The sequence below is a fragment of the Triticum aestivum genome, chromosome 3B (assembly GCF_018294505.1).
Source record: "Triticum aestivum cultivar Chinese Spring chromosome 3B, IWGSC CS RefSeq v2.1, whole genome shotgun sequence".
Taxonomy (NCBI): Eukaryota; Viridiplantae; Streptophyta; class Magnoliopsida; order Poales; family Poaceae; genus Triticum; species Triticum aestivum.
This window is the reverse complement of record NC_057801.1, coordinates 707,974,878-707,993,506: the sequence shown is the minus strand read 5'-3', so window position 1 is coordinate 707,993,506 and position 18,629 is coordinate 707,974,878.

Below are 18,629 nucleotides of genomic sequence, written 5' to 3'. Positions count from 1 at the left end.
GACCCCCGGGACCCTTCCGGTGGTCCCGGTACAATACCGATAACCCCGAAACTTGTCCCGATGCCCGAAACAGCACTTCCTATATATAATTCTTTACCTCCGGACCATTTCGGAACTCCTCGTGACGTCCGGGATCTCATCCGGGACTCCGAACAACATTCGAGTTTCTGCATATACATATCTTCATAACCCTAGCGTCACCGAACCTTAAGTGTGTAGACCCTACGGGTTCGGGAGACATGCAGACATGACCGAGACGCTCTCAGTCAATAACCATCGGCGGGATCTGGATACCCATGATGGCTCCCACATGCTCCTCGATGTTGTCATCGGATGAACCACGATGTCGAGGATTCGATCAAACCCTGTATGCAATTCCCTTTGTCAATCGGTACGTTACTTGCCCGAGACTCGATCGTCCGTATCCCAATACCTTGTTCAGTCTCGTTACCGGCAAGTCACTTTACTCGTACCATAATGCATGATCCCGTGTCCAACACCTTGGTCACGTTGAGCTCAATATGATGATGCATTACCGAGTGGGCCCAGAGATACCTCTCCGTCATACGGAGTGACAAATCCCAGTCTCGATCTGTGTCAACCCAACAGCTACTTTCGGAGATACCTGTAATGCACCTTTATAGTCACCCAGTTATGTTGTGACGTTTGATACACCCAAGGCACTCTTACGGTATCCGGGAGTTACACGATCTCATGGTCGAAGGAAGAGATACTTGACACTTGCAAAGCTCTAGCAAAACGAACTACACGATCTTTTATGCTATGCTTAGGATTGGGTCTTGTCCATCACATCATTCTCCTAATGATGTGATCCCGTTATCAACGACATCCAATGTCCATAGTCAGGAAACCATGACCATCTGTTGATCACAACGAGCTGGTCAACTAGAGGCTTACCAGGGACATAGTGTGGTCTAAGTATTCACACGTGTATTACGATTTCCGGATAATACAGTTATAGCATGAATAAAAGACAATTATCATGAACAATGAAATATAATAATACTTTTATTATTGCCTCTAGGGCATATTTCCAACAGTCTCCCACTTGCACTAGAGTCACTAATCTAGTTACATTGTGATGAATCGAACACCCATAGAGTTCTGGTGTTGATCATGTTTTGCACGCGAGAGAGGTTTAGTCAGCGGATCTGCGACATTCAGATCCGTGTGCACTTTGCAAATCTCTATGTCTCCATCTTGAACATTTTCACGGATGGAGTTGAAACGACGCTTGATGTGCCTGGTCTTCTTGTGAAACCTGGGCTCCTTTGCGAGGGCAATAGCTCCAGTGTTGTCACAGAAGAGTTTGATCGGCCCCGACGCATTGGGTATGACTCCTAGGTCGGTGATGAACTCCTTCACCCAAATCGCTTCATGTGCTGCCTCCGAGGCTGCCATGTACTCCGCTTCACACGTAGATCCCGCCACGACGCTCTGCTTGCAGCTGCACAAGCTTACTGCTCCACCATTCAACATATACACGTATCCGGTTTGTGACTGTTCCAACTCCGAGATGCTTGCACCAGTCCATAAATGGATCGCTGGAGCTTGCATACTTTGTTAGCGTTCCGAGGATCGACAAAACCTTTGATCATCTCATCAAAGCGAATGTTCCAACTCCGAGATGCTTGCACCAGTCCATAAATGGATCGCTGGAGCTTGCATACTTTGTTAGCGTTCCGAGGATCGACAAAACCTTCCGGCTGCATCATATACAGTTCTTCCTTAAGATGCCCGTTAAGGAATGCTGTTTTGACGTCCATCTGCCATATCTCATAATCATAGTATGCGGCTATTGCTAACATGATTCGGACGGACTTTAGCTTCGCTACGGGAGAGAATGTCTCGTCGTAGTCAATCCCTTGAACCCGTCGATAACCCTTAGCGACAAGTCGAGCTTTATAGATGGTAACATTACCATCCGCGTCCGTCTTCTTCTTAAAGATCCATTTGTTTTCTATCGCTCGCCGATCATCGGGCAAGTCTGTCAAAGTCCATACTTTGTTTTCATACATGGATTCTATCTCGGATTTCATGGCTTCAAGCCATTTGTTGGAATTCGGGCCCGCCATTGCTTCTTCATAGTTCGAAGGTTCATTGTTGTCTAACAACATGATTTCCAGGACAGGGTTGCCGTACCACTCTGGTGCGCAACGTGTCCTTGTGGACCTACGAAGTTCAACAGTAACTTGATCCGAAGTACCTTGATCATTATCATGGTTTTCCTCTTCAGTTGGTGTGGGCATCACAGGAACGGTTTCCTGTGCTGCGTCACTATCCCGCTCAAGAGGTAGTACTTCATCGAGTTCTACTTTCCTCCCACTTACTTCTTTCGAGAGAAACTCTTTTTCCAGAAAGCATCCGTTCTTGGCAACAAAGATCTTGCCTTCGGATCTTAAGTAGAAGGTGTACCCTACAGTTTCCTTAGGGTATCCTATGAATACGCATTTTTCCGACTTGGGTTCGAGCTTTTCAGGTTGAAGTTTCTTGACATAAGCTTCGCATCCCCAAACTTTTAGAAACGACAGCTTAGGTTTCTTCCCAAACCATAATTCATACGGTGTCGTCTCAACAGATTTAGACGGTGCCCTATTTAAAGTGAATGTAGCTGTCTCTAGAGCGTATCCCCAAAATGATAGCGGTAAATCGGTAAGGGACATCATAGACCGCACCATATCCAATAGGGTGCGATTACGACGTTTGGACACACCGTTTCGCTGAGGTGTTCCAGGCGGCGTGAGATTTGAAACGATTCCACATTTCTTTAAGTGTGTACCAAATTCGTGACTTAAGTATTCTCCTCCACGATCTGATCGTAAGAATTTTATCTTTCGGTCACGTTGATTCTCCACCTCATTCTGAAATTCCTTGAACTTTTCAAAGGTCTCAGACTTGTGTTTCATTAAGTAGACATACCCATATCTACTCAAGTCATCTGTGAGAGTGAGAACATAACGATATCCTCCGCGAGCCTCAACGCTCATTGGACCGCACACATCGGTATGTATGATTTCCAACAAGTTGGTTGCTCGCTCCATTGTTCCGGAGAACGGAGTCTTGGTCATTTTGCCCAAGAGGCATGGTTCGCACGTGTCAAACGATTCATAATCAAGAGACTCTAAAAGTCCATCGGCATGGAGCTTCTTCATGCGCTTGACACCAATGTGACCAAGGCGGCAGTGCCATAAGTATGTGGGACTATCGTTATCAACTTTAAATCTTTTGGTATCTACACTATGAACATGTGTAATATTACGCTCGAGATTCATTAAGAATAAACCATTGACCATCGGAGCATGACCATAAAACATATCTCTCATATAAATCGAACAACCATTATTCTCAGACTTAAATGAGTAGCCATCTCGTATTAAACGAGATCCTGATACAATGTTCATGCTCAAACTTGGCACTAAATAACAATTATTAAGGTTCAAAACTAATCCCGTAGGTAAATGTAGAGGCAGCGTGCCGACGGCGATCACATCGACTCTGGAACCATTCCCGACGCGCATCGTCACCTCGTCCTTTGCCAGTCTCCGTTTATTCCGCAGCTCCTGCTGTGAGTTACAAATATGAGCAACGACACTGGTATCAAATACCCAGGAGTTACTACGATTACTGGTAAGGTACACATCAATCACATGTATATCAAATATACCTTTGGTGTTGCCGGCCTTCTTATCCGCTAAGTATTTGGGGCAGTTCCGCTTCCAGTGACCCTTCCCCTTGCAATAAAAGCACTCAGTCTCAGGCTTGGGTCCATTCTTTGACTTCTTCCCGGTAACTGGCTTACCAGGCGCGGCAACATCTTTGCCGTCCTTCTTGAAGTTCTTCTTACCCTTGCCCTTCTTGAACTTAGTGGTCTTATTGACCATCAACACTTGATGTTCTTTCTTGATTTCAGCCTCTGCTGACTTCAGCATCGAGAACACTTCAGGAATGGTCTTTTCCATTCCCTGCATGTTGTAGTTCATCACAAAGCTCTTGTAGCTTGGTGGGAGCGACTGGAGGATTCTGTCAATGACCGCCTCATCTGGGATGTTAATGTTCAGCTGGGTCATACGGTTGTGCAACCCAGACATCTTCAGGATGTGCTCACTGACAGAACTGTTCTCCTCCATCTTACAACTGTAGAACTTGTCGGAGACATCATATCTCTCGACCCGGGCATGAGCTTGGAAAACTAGTTTCAGCTCTTCGAACATCTCATATGCTCCATGATGCTCAAAACGCTTTTGGAGCCCCGGTTCTAAGCTGTAAAGCATGCCGCACTGAACGAGGGAGTAATCATCAGCGCGAGACTGCCAAGCATTCATAATGTCTTGGTTCTCTAGGACGGGAGCGTCACCTAGCGGTCCTTCTAGGACATATTGTTTCCTGGCAGCTATGAGGATGATCCTCAGGTTCCGGACCCAGTCCGTATAGTTGCTGCCATCATCTTTCAGCTTGGTTTTCTCCAGGAACGCGTTGAAGTTCATGTTGACATTAGCGTTGGCCATTGATCTACAAGACATATTTGCAAAGGTTCTAGACTAAGTTCATGATAATAAAGTTCTAATCAAATTATGAACTCCCACTTAGATTAGACATCCCTTTAGTCATCTAAGTGTTACACGATCCGAGTCGACTAGCCCGTGTCCGATCATCACGTGAGACGGACTAGTCATCGTCGGTGAACATTTTCATGTTGATCGTATCTTCCATACGACTCGTGTTCGACCTTTCGCTCTCCGTGTTCCGAGGCCATGTCTGCACATGCTAGGCTTGTCAAGTTAACCCTAAGTGTTTTCGCTGTGTAAAACTGTCTTACACCCGTTGTATGTGAACGTAAGAATCCATCACACCCGATCATCACGTGGTGCTTAGAAACGACGAACTGTAGCAACGGTGCACAGTTAGGGGAGAACACTTCTTGAAATTTTATAAGGGATCATCTTATTTACTACCGTCGTCCTAAGTAAACAAGATGCATAATACATAATAAACATCACATGCAATTATATAGTTGTGACATGATATGGCCAATATCATATAGCTCCATTGATCTTCATCTTCGGGGCTCCATGATCATCTTGTCACCGGCTTGACACCATGATCTCCATCATCATGATCTCCATCATCGTGTCTTCATGAAGTTGTCACGCCAACAACTACTTCTACTTCTATGACTAACGTTTAGCAATAAAGTAAAGTAGTTTACATGACGTTATTCAATGACACGCAGGTCATACAAAAAATAATGACAACTCCTATGGCTCCTGCCGGTTGTCATACTCATCGACATGCAAGTCGTGAATCCTATTACAAAGAACATGATCTCATACATCACAATTCATCATTCATCACAACTTCTGGCCATATCACATCACATGATCAATCGCTGCAAAAACAAGTTAGACGTCCTCTAATTGTTGTTGCATCTTTTACGTGGCTGCAATTGGGTTCTAGCAAGAACGTTTTCTTACCTACGAATCACCACAACGTGATTTTGTCAACTTCTATTTACCCTTCATAAGGGCCCTGTTCATCGATTCCTCTCCAACTAAGGTGGGAGAGACAGACACCCGCCAGCCACCTTATGCAACTTGTGCATGTTAGTCGGTGGAACCGGTCTCACGTAAGCGTACGTGTAAGGTTGGTCCGGGCCGCTTCATCCCACAATACCGTTGAGCAAGAAAAGACTAGTAGAGGCAAGTAAGATGACAAAATCCACGCCCACAACAAAGTTGTGTTCTACTCGTGCAAAGAGAACTACGCATAGACCTAGCTCATGATGCCACTGTTGGGGAACGTTGCAGAAAATTAAAATTTTTCCTACGGTTTCACCAAGATCCATCTATGAGTTCATCTAAGCAACGAGTCTAGGGAGAGAGTTTGCATCTACATACCACTTGTAGATCGCGTGCGGAAGCTTGCAAGGTGATGATGTAGTCGTACTCGACGTGATCCAAATCACCGATGACCAGCGCCGAACAGACGGCACCTCCGCGTTCAACACACGTACGGGACGGGAGACGTCTCCTCCTTCTTGATCCAGCAAGGGGGAAGGAGAGGTTGATGAAGATCCAGCAGCACGACGGCGTGGTGGTGGATGCAGGGCGTCACAGCAGCAGGGCTTCGCCGAGACTACGAGGGAGAGACGTAACGGGGGGAGGTGGAGGCGCCAGGGGCTGGTGTATGAAGTCCCTCCTCTCCCCCACTATATATAGGGGTGCCAAGGGGGGGCGCCGGCCCTAGTAGATGATATCTACTAGGGGGGGGCGGCGGCCTAGGGGAGGTTTCCCTCCCCCCCAAGGCACCTAGGGGTGCCTTCCACCACTAGGACTCCTCCTAGGGGGAAACCCTAGGCGCATGGGCCTATAGGGGCTGGTGCCCTTGGCCCATGATGGCCAAGGCGCACCCCCTACAGCCCATGTGGCCCCCCGGGACAGGTGGCCCCACCCGGTGGACCCCCGGGACCCTTCCGGTGGTCCCGGTACAATACCGATAACCCCGAAACTTGTCCCGATGCCCGAAACAGCACTTCCTATATATAATTCTTTACCTCCGGACCATTCCGGAACTCCTCGTGACGTCCGGGATCTCATCCGGGACTCCGAACAACATTCAGGTTTCTGCATATACATATATAACCCTAGCGTCACCGAACCTTAAGTGTGTAGACCCTACGGGTTCGGGAGACATGCAGACATGACCGAGACGCTCTCAGTCAATAACCATCAGCGGGATCTGGATACCCATGATGGCTCCCACATGCTCCTCGATGTTGTCATCGGATGAACCACGATGTCGAGGATTCGATCAAACCCTGTATGCAATTCCCTTTGCCAATCGGTACGTTACTTGCCCGAGACTCGATCGTCGGTATCCCAATACCTTGTTCAGTCTCGTTACCGGCAAGTCACTTTACTCGTACCGTAATGCATGATCCCATGTCCAACACCTTGGTCACATTGAGCTCAATATGATGATGCATTACCGAGTGGGCCCAGAGATACCTCTCCGTCATACGGAGTGACAAATCCCAGTCTCGATCCGTGTCAACCCAACAGCTACTTTCGGAGATACCTGTAATGCACCTTTATAGTCACCCAGTTACGTTGTGACGTTTGATACACCCAAGGCACTCTTACGGTATCCGGGAGTTACACGATCTCATGGTCGAAGGAAGAGATACTTGACACTTGCAAAGCTCTAGCAAAACGAACTACACGATCTTTTATGCTATGCTTAGGATTGGGTCTTGTCCATCACATCATTCTCCTAATGATGTGATCCCGTTATCAACGACATCCAATGTCCATAGTCAGGAAACCATGACCATCTGTTGATCACAACGAGCTGGTCAACTAGAGGCTTACCAGGGACATAGTGTGGTCTAAGTATTCACACGTGTATTACGATTTCCGGATAATACAGTTATAGCATGAATAAAAGACAATTATCATGAACAATGAAATATAATAATACTTTTATTATTGCCTCTAGGGCATATTTCCAACACTAACAACTCGAGGCTGGTGCAGTGGTGGACGGAAGGTAGAAAACGAATAGATAAGCAATCCCGGAAAGGCTTTGACACTTTCGTGATGCTAATTTGTTGGACGTTATGGAAGCAAAGGACGCGAGGGTTTTTGGCACCGGAATGATCAAGAACGAATGGGATACGGTGGACATGATCTTCGATGATCTCAGGACATGGGCAAGAGCAGGAGCACTTGGAGGACATCTAGATATAGAGTAGTCAAGTAGACTTAGGGAGTGGTGTGGAGGGTTGGTTAGGGTCGACTTGTGACCCCTAACTAGCACATGTGTAATCTCTTGTACATATTTTTCTCCCTTCTATAAAGCTAAGGTATGCCATTGGCGTACCCTCGAAAAAAGATAAAAACGCATAGGAGAAGACAAATTGTGGCCAGCGCGCGGGAGAAAACAACCAATTTATTTGCATGATTTCTCTTGTGTTCGTAATTTTTTTTGCATGGAATTTAGTTTCCACGAAAGAAATTATTTTACCACTTGGTCTTGTCTAAACTGATACCATTTGGTCTTTAGATACATACATAGAGTAGATTAAATATATATACTTAGCGGAGTCTTCATATTTCGGGAGATAACAAAAATAGTTGGCACATACTGTATTTGGTCAAGAGAATAGTTGTCTCTTTATGCACAACTTAGAATTTCAAATTCTAAATTTCACTTTGTTTATATCTATATCTATCTCTATCTCTATTTCTATCTCTACCTTTATTTATATCTCTATATCTATCTATCTATACCGATTTATTTATATCTATACCAACTAATACAGAGAGGTGGAATTATTGCTCCTGCTGGTTGCAACAGGAATTATTTCTATCTCTAGCTTTCGCTTCTGTTGCAAAAGAGGGTTCACCTTTGAATTAGTAGTCCCACCTTGTTGTAGTACATAAAAATCCACCGATTTATATACGTCAGCGCCTAGACAATTAACAAGCCCTTTTTAAAATAAACTACTTCCTCCGTTCCTAAATATAAGTCTTTTTAGATATTTCAAATCGACTACAACATACGGATGTATGTAGACATATTTTTGAGTATAGATTCACTCATTTTACTCCGTATGTAGTCACTAGTTGGAATCTCTAAAAAGACTTACATCTGAGAACAGAGGGAGTAGAACAATGCCCGTGCGTTGCAACGAAATATAAATATTTTAGTACATTAGCTTGTGATTTATCTGGCAATAATAATGCGATTGTGTAAATAAATGTTCATCAAATTCTGTCCGTGAATTAACTTTTATTTTGATTAGAAGTTTGTAAGTAAATTAAAACGGAATTGGTTCAGAAGGTAAGTAATTAAGATGATTGATTATCATATACATGGAAGGTCTCACGAAGGGCTGGTAGAAAGAAAGATGAAATGGAAACCTTGTGTTCTTTTTTAGTAGTAGAGATTAAGTAGTAAAGATACTGAGGTGTGGGATTATGGAAGAACCTAAAGATAAATGTAATGAGGTCATAAGTTACGTCCAACGTCAGCGAAGCTGGACATTTCCACATAGTGAACGAGGAAAAAAAAGTAAGACGGCGGCCAGCTTACACAACATGCATTCTTATCGGGCGTGGCCGGATGGAGGTGGGAGCGGGCTTGTTCGCCTATGTACAAGGGCAAGTCACAAAACAATCAGGTTGGTAAAAAAACGCACATGAGAAGACAAATTGTGGCCAACGCGCGGGAGAAAACAATCAATTTTTTTGCATGATTTCTCTTGTGGTCGTATTTCTTTTACATGGACATTAGTTTCCATGAAAGAAATGGTTTACCATTTGGTGTTTTTTTTTAAATGGATACCATTTGGTCTTCAGATAAATACGTACTCCCTCCGTTCCTAAATATAAGTTTTTGTAGAGATTTCACTATGAACTACATACGGATGTATGTAGATGCATTTTAAATGTGGATTCATTCATTTTGCTCCGTATGTAGTCCACCTAGTGGAATCTCTGCAAAGACTTACATTTAGGAACGGAGGGAGTAGAAGATTAAATATATATACTTCGCAGAGTATTCATATTTAAGGAGGTAACAAAAATAGTTGGCGCATATTTGGTAAAGAGAATAGTTGCCTCTTTGTGCACAACTTAGAATTTAAAATTCTAAATTTCACTTTGGCAAGGAAAACCATTTTCAAAATTTTAAATAATCTAAGTACGCCACTGTTGCACAATTAAGCATAGATATTTATACTGTGAAAAAGTTTAATTTGTGTTGCGAACGATTGAACAATAAACAATTGTGTTACAAAAAAAGGGAGCACAAAAGAAGGACGACTGGGCTATGAGCTCGTGATATTTTTTTCCTTCCATTGCAACGCGCGTGCTTGTTTGTTAGTTTATAAATAAAACATGAATCACAAGTACACACTCGACGGTGATATATGGTGATGAGAATTACAGAAGGAGAACACAGAAAAACAGACAACATAGATTGAACAATGATGCGGCCGAGCAAGAATACAGGAGGACCTGGATACTACAGCACAACACGACCAACGACATCTGGGTTCCACGATCACACCCTTAAGAGAGAAATGGCGAAAAGTGTTGTCGTCGTCGCATATGAGGAACGAATAAAGGTTTTCACCTGAAACCATGTCAGGGGAAGCGAAACCGCGACAACATCGCCAAGCGGAGAGCGGCACCCATGGGTGTTGTCAACGTCAGCACCGAAGCATAGAGCTTTCCCCCGGTTGCATCCCTGTGCTATAAAGGAGCATCACATTCATCTGCCACACTGAAGTCGGGATCTCCAGAACCAAATTTGGGCCCCTCCCCTACAACAATAGCAACAGAGAAGGCGGCAGGGCCACCCACCGCGATGTAGGGGAACGTTGCATGGAACATAAAAAAATTCTACGCACACGCAAGATATATCCATGGAGATGCATAGCTACGAGAGGGGGAGAGCATCTTCATACCCTTGAAGATCGCTAAGCGGAAGCGTTTATCAACACAGTTGATGTAGTCGTACACCTCACGATCCGTCCCGATCAAGTACCGAATGTACACCACCTCCACGTTCAACACACGTTCAGCTCGATGACGTCCTCGCCTTTTTGACCCAGTAAGAGGGGCGAAGTAGTAGATGAGTTCCAGCAGCACGACGTCGTAGTGACGGTGGTGGTGAAGAACAATCTCCGCAGGGCTTCGCCAAGCACTACGGAAACTATTACAGAGGATAAACTAGAGGGTCGGGGTTGCCGACACACGGCTTGGTGTATCTTGATGTGTTCCGGGTACTAGCCCTGCCCCTATATTTATATGTTGAGCCCTGGGGTCGAAACTTGGAGAAAGAGCCTCCTCAAAGTCGGTTTTTTCCACAAGGAAGGGTCCTTCTCGGACTTCCAGGACCAGGCGCCACAGTCCTTGGTGTCTAGCCCAGATGTCATGGCATCGGTGTCTGGCACATGGCCAGACGCCAAGGTCTCCGGCGTTTAGTCCCTGACCTCTGCAAAACATCCTTTTGCACCGACCTAAAGCCCCGTGGGCCTTACCCCTTGGCCTAACCATATCATCCTATATATCAATCTTTACCCTCGGACCATTCTAGAGCTCCTCGTAATGTCCATGATCTCATCCGGGACTCCGAACAACATTCAGTCACCAACATACATAACTCATATAATACTATATCGTCAACGATCGTTAAGCGTGCGGACCCTACAGGTTCGAGAATGATGTAGACATGACCGATACGGTTCTCCCATCAATAACTAATAGTGGGACCTGGATGCCCATATTGGTTTCTACATATTTCACGAAGATCTTTATCAGTCAAACCTTTATGACAACATATGTAGTTCTGTTTGTCTATCGGTATGTTACTTGCCCGAGATTCGATTGTCGGTATCTCCATACCTAGTTCAATCTCATTACCAGCAGTTCTCTTTACTCATTCCGTAATACATCATCCCATAATTAACTCCTTAGTCACTTTTCTTGCAAGCTTCTTGTGATGTTGTATTACCAAGAGGGCCCAGAGATACCTCTCTGTCATACGGAGTGACAAATCCTAGTCTCGATCCATGCCAACTCAACAGACACCTACGGAGATACCTGTAGAGAACCTTTATGATCACCCAGTTACGGTGACGTTGGATGGCACACAAGGCATTCCTCTAGAGTCTGAGAGTTGCATGATCTCATGGCCGAAGAAACATTTATTTGACATTAAGAAAGCAGTAGCAATAAACTGAACGATCATATGCTATGCTAACGGTTGGGCCTTGTCCATCACATCATTCTCCTAATGACGTGAGACCGTTATCAAATGACAACTCATGCCTATGGCTAGGAAACCTTAACCATCTTTTGATCAACGAGCTAGTCTAGTAGAGGCTCACTAGGGACATGGTATTTGTTTATGTATCCACACATGTATTTAAGTTTCTGGTCAATATAATTCTAGCATGAATAATAAAGCTTTATCATGAATAAGGAAATGTGATAATAACAACTTTATTAATGCCTCTAGGGCATATTTCCATCAGTCTCCCACTTGAAGTAGAGTCAGTAATCTAGATTACATTGTAATGAATCTAACACCCATGTAGTCTTGGTGTTGATCATGTTTTGCTTGTGGAAGAGGCTTAGTCAATGGGTTTGCTACATTCAGATCCATGTGCAATTTACAAATTTCTATGTCTCCATCCTCAACATATTCGCGAATGGAGTTGAGGCGTCGGTTGATGTGTTTTGTTCTCTTGTGAAACCTGGGTTCCTTCGCTAAGACAATTGCTTTAGTGTTGTCACAAAAGATTGCCATTGGACCCGATGCATTGGGTATTACCCCTAGATCAGAAATGAACTCCTTCATCTAGACTCCTTCATGCGCTGCTTCTGAAGCATCTATGTACTCCGCTTCACATGTAGATCCCGCCACGACGCTCTGCTTACAACTGCACCAACTGACAGCTCCACCATTTAATATAAACACGTATCCAGTTTGCGACTAAGAGTCATCCGGATATGTGTTGAAGCTAGCATCGACGTAACCCTTTACGATGAGCTCTTCGTCACCTCCATAAATGAGAAACATATCCTTGGTCCTTTTCATGTACTTCAGAATATTCTTGACCGCTGTCCAGTAATCCACTCCTGGATTACTTTGGTACCCCCTGCCATACTTATGACAAGTCACACATCAGGTTTGGTACACAGCATGGCATACATTGTAGAACCTATGGCTGATGCATAGGGAATGACTTTCATTCTCTCTCTATCTTCTACCGTGGTCGGGCTTGGAGTCTTACTCAATTTCACACCTTGCAAAATAGGCAAGAACCCCTTCTTGGACTGATCCATTTTGAACTTCTTCAAATTCTTATCAAGGTATGTGCTTTGTGGAAGTCCTATTAAGCGTCTTGATCTATCCCTATAAATCTTGATGCCCAATATGTAAGCAGCTTCACCTAGGTCTTTCATTGAAAAAAAAATCTTATTCAAGTATCCTTTTATACTATCCAGAAATTCTATATCATTTCCAATCACATATAATATTAGAAATGCTACAGAGCTCCCACTCACTTCTTGTAAATGCAGGCTTCACCATAAGTCTATATAAAACCAAATTCTTTGATCACCTCATCAAAGCGCTTATTCCAACTCCGAGATGCTTGCACTGGTCCATAGATGGATCGCTGGAGCTTGCATACTTTGTTAGCACCTTTAGGATCGACGAAACCTTCCGGTTGCATCATATACAACTCTTCCTGAAGAAACCCATTAAGGAATGCAGTTTTGACTTCCATTTTCCAGATTTCATAATCATAAAATGCGGCAATTGCTAACATGATTCAGACAGACTTAAGCATCTCTACGGGTGAGAAAGTCTCATCTTAGTCAACCCCTTGAACTTGTCAAAAACCTTTTGCAACAAGTCGACCTTTGTAGACAGTGATATTACCATCAACGTCTGTCTTCTTCTTAAATATCCATTTATTCACAATGTCTTGCCGATCATCGGGCAAATCCACCAAAGTCCACACTTTGTTCTCATACATGGATCCTATCTTAGATTCCATGGCCTCAAGACATTTTTCAGAATCTGGGCTCATAATAGCTTCTTCATAGTTCGTAGGTTTGTCATTGTCTAACAACATGACTTCCAGGACAAGATTGTCGTACCACTCTAGTGCGGAACATGCTCTGGTCGACCTACAATGTCCAGTAGCAACTTGATCTAAAGTTTTATGATGATCATCATTTGCTTCCTCTCTGGTTGGTGTAGGCCTCACAGGAACAGTTTTCTCTGATGTACTACTTTCCAATTCGAGTGCAGGTACAATTACCTCATCAAGTCCTACTTTTCTCCCACTCACTTCTTTTGAGAGAAACTCCTTCTCTAGAAAGGACCCATTCTTAGCAACAAAGATTTTGCCTTCGGATCTATGGTAGAAGGTATACCCAATAGTTTCTTTCGGGTATCCTATGAAGACGCACTTCTCCGCTTTGGGTTCGAGCTTATCAGGCTGAAGCCTTTTGAAATATGCATCGCATCCCCAAACTTAAGAAACGACAGCTTAGGTTTCTTGCCAAACCACAGTTCATACGTGTCATCTCAACGGATTTAGATGGTGCACTATTTAATGTGAATGCAGCTGTCTCTAATGCTTAACCCCAAAACAATAGTGGTAAATCGGTAAGAGACATCATAGAATGCACCATGTCTAATAAAATTATGGTTACGATGTTTGGACACACCATTCGGATGTGGTGTTCTAGGAGGCGTGAGTTGTGAAACTATTCCACATTGTTTTAAATGAAGGCCAAACTCATAACTCAAATATTCTCCTCCGCGATCAGATCGTAGAAACTTTATTTTCTTGTTATGATGATTTTCCACTTCATTCTGAAATTCTTTGAACTTTTCAAGTGTTTCGGACTTATGTTTCATCAAATAGACGTACCCATACCTACTCAAATCATCCGTGAAGGTTAGAAAATAACGATACCCGCCGCATGCTTCAACACTCATCGGACGGCATACATCGGTATGTATTATTTTCAGTTAGTCATTAGCTCGCTCCATTGTTCCAGAGAACGGAGTTTTAGTCATCTTGCCCGTGAGGCATGGTTCACAAGTATCAAATGATTCCAAAATTCCTTCCGCATGGAGTTTCTTCATGCGCTTTACACCAATATGACCTAAACGGCAGTGCCACAAGTATGTCGCACTATCATTATCAACTTTGCGTCTTTTGGATTCAATATTATGAATATGTGTATCACTACAATCAAGAATCAACAAGATGTTACTCATATAAATAGAACAACCATTATTCTCTGACTTAAATGAATAACCTTCTTGCAATAAACAATATCCAGATATAATGTTCATGCTCAACGATGGCACCAAATAACAATTATTGAGGTCTAAAACTAATCCCCAAGGTAGATGTAGAGGTAGCGTGCCGACGGCGATCACATCAACCTTGGAACCATGTTCGACGTGCTTCGTCACCTCATCCTTAGCCAATCTTTATCTATTCCGCAGCTCCTGTTTCGAGTTACAAATATGAGAAACCAAACCAGTATCAAATACCCAGGTGCTACTACGAGCATTAGCAAGGAACACATCAATAACATGTATATCAAATATACCTTTGTTCACTTTGCCATCCTTCTTATCCGCCAAATATTTGGGACAGTTCCGCTTCCAGTGACCATTACCCTTGCAATAGGAGCACTCAGTCTCAGGCTTGGGTCCAACTTTGGGTTTCTTCATGGGAGCGACAACTTGCTTGCCATTCTTCTTGAAGTTCCCTTTTTCCCATGCCCTTTTTCTTGAAACTGGTGGTCTTGTTAACCATCAACACTTGATGCTCTTTCTTGATTTCTACCTCCGCCGATTTCAGCATTGCAAAGAGCTCGAGAATTTCTTTTGTTATCCCTTGCATATTATAGTTCATCACGAAGCCTTTACAGCTTGGTGGCAGTGATTGAAGAACTCTATCAATAACACACTCATCTGGGAGCTCAATTCCCAGCTGAGTCAAGTGGTTATGATACCCAGACATTTTGAGTATGTGTTCACTGACAAAACTGTTCTCCTTCATCTTACAGCTAAAGAACTTGTTGGAGACTTCATACCTCTCAACCCGGGCATTAGCTTGAAATATAAATTTCAGCTCTTGGAACATCTCATATGCTCCGTGGCGTTCAAAACGCTTTTGAAGTCCCGGTTCTAAGCCATAAAGCATGGCACACTGAACTATCGAGTAGTCATCAGATCTAGCTTGCCAGACATTCACAACATCTGCATCAGCTCCTGCAGCAGGTCTGTCACCTAGAGGTGCATCAAGGACATAATTCTTTTATGCAGGAATGAGGATAATCCTCAAGTTGCGGACCCAGTCCGTGTAATTGCTACCATCATATTTCAACTTAGCTTTCTCTAGGGACGCATTAAAATTCAACGGAACAGTAGCACATGTCATTTATCGACAACATAGATATGCAAATATAATCAGGACTAAGTTAATGATAAATTAAGTTCAATTAATAAAATTACTAATGAACTCCCACTTAAATTAACATCCCTCAAGTTATCTAAGTGATACATGATCCAAATCAACTAACCCATGACCGATCATCACGTGAGATGGGGTAGTCATCAATGGGAACATCTCTATGTTGATCATATCTACTATATGACTCATGTTCGACCTTTCGGTCTCTAGTGTTCCGAGACCATGTCTGTAGATGCTAGGCTCGTCAAGTTTAACCCAAGTATTCTGCTTGTGCAAAACTGGCTTACACCCGTTGCATGTGAACATAGAATCTATCACACCTGATCATCACGAGGTGCTTCGCAATGATGAACTTTAGCAATGGTGCATACTCGGGGAGAACACTTTTATCTTGAAATTAAGTGAAGGGATCATCTTATAATGCTACCATCGTTCTAAGCAAAATAAGATGCATAAAGGATAAACGTCACATGCAATCAAAATATATGTGACATGATATGGCTAGCATCATCTTGTGCTTTTGATCTTCATCTCCAAATCAACATCATGATCTCCATCGTCACCGGCTCGACATCTTGATCTCCATCCTTGCGCCGGGGTCGTCTCGCCAACTGTTACTTCTACAACTATTGCTAACACATAGCGATATAGTAAAGCAATTACATGGCGCTTGCACTTCATACAACAACGTATATCACATCACGTCTTGACCATATCACATCACAACATGCCCTGCAAAAACAAGTTAGACTTCCTCTACTTTGTTGTTGCAAGTTTTACGTGGCTGCTATGGGCTTCTAGCAAGAACCGTTCTTACCTACGCAAAACCACGACGGTGATTTATCAAGTTTGTTATTTTAACCTTCTTCAAGGATCAGCCATAGTAAAATTCGATTCAACTAAAGTAGGAGAAATAGACACCTGCCAACCACCTTATGCAAACCAAGTTGCATCAGTTGGTGGAACCGCTCTCATGTACGTGGACATGTAAGGTTGGTCCAGGCCGCTTCATCCTACAATACCACCAAATCAAATAAGACGTCGGTGGTAAGCAGTATGAATATCACTGCCCACAACTCTTTTGTGTTCTACTCGTGCATATCATCTACGCATAGACCTGGCTCATGATGCCACTGTTGGAGAATGTTGCATGGGAAACAAAAAAATTCTATGCACACGCAAGATCTATCCATGGAGATGCCTAGCTACGAGAGGGGGAGAGCATCTTCATACCCTTGAAGATCACTAAATGGAAGCGTTTATCAATGCGCTTGATGTAGTCATACACCTTCAAGATCCGTCCTGATAGAGTACCGAATGTATGGCACCTCCATGTTCAGCACACGTTCAGCTCGATGACGTCCTCGCCTTCTTGACCCAGCAAGAGGGGCGAAGTACTAGATGAGTTCCGACAGCATGATGGCGTGGTGACGGTAGTGGTGAAGAACAATCTCCGCAGGGCTTCGCCAAGCTCTGTGGAAACTATGACGGAGGATAAACTAGAGGGCCGGGCTTGCCGGCACACGGCTTGGTGTATCTTGATGTGTTCCGGGGGCTAGCCCTGCCCCTCTATTTATATGTTGAGCCCTGGGGTCGAAACATGGAGAAAGAGCCTCCTAAAAGTCGGTTTTCCCCGCAAGGAAGAGTCCTTCTCAGACTTCCAGGACCAGAAGCCACAGTCCTTGGCGTCTGTTCCAGACACCATGGGCCTCGCCGTTTGGCCCAGGGCCAGACGCCAAGGTCTCCGGCGTTTGGTTCCAAACCTCTGCAAAACATCCTTTTGCACCGACCTAAAGCTTCGTGGGCCTTACTCCTTGGCCTAACCATATCATCCTATATATCAATCTTTACTTCTGGACCATTCCAGAGCTCCTCGTCATGGCCGTGATCTCATTCGGGCTCCGAACAACATTCGGTCACCAACATACATAACTCATATAATACTATATTGTCAACAAGCATTAAGCATGTGGACCCTATGGATTCGAGAATGATGTATACATGACCGAGACGCGTCTCCGGTCAATAACCAATAGCGGGACTTGGATGCCCATATTGGTTCCTACATATTCCACGAAGATCTTTATCGGTCGAACCTTTATGACAACATACGTAGTTCCCTTTGTCTGTCGGTATGTTACTTGCCCGAGATTCGATCGTCGGTATCTCCATACCTAGTTCAATCTCTTTATAGGCAAGTCTCTTTACTCGTTCCGTAATAAATCATCCCACAACTAACTCCTTAGTCACTTTGCTTGCAAACTTCTTGTGATGTTGTATTACCGAGAGGGCCCAAAGATACCTCTCCGTCATACGGAGTGACAAATCCCAGTCTCGATCCATGCCAACTCAACAGACACCTTCGGAGATACCTGTAGAGCAACTTTATGATCACCCAGTTACGTTGTGATGTTTGACGGCACACAAGGCATTCCTCTGGAGTCCGGGAGTTGCATGATCTCATGGTCGAAGAAACATGTATTTGACATTAAGAAATCCGTATAAATAAACTGAACAATCATATGCTATGCTAACGGTTGGGTCTTGTCCATCACATCATTCTCCTAATGATGTGATCCTGTTA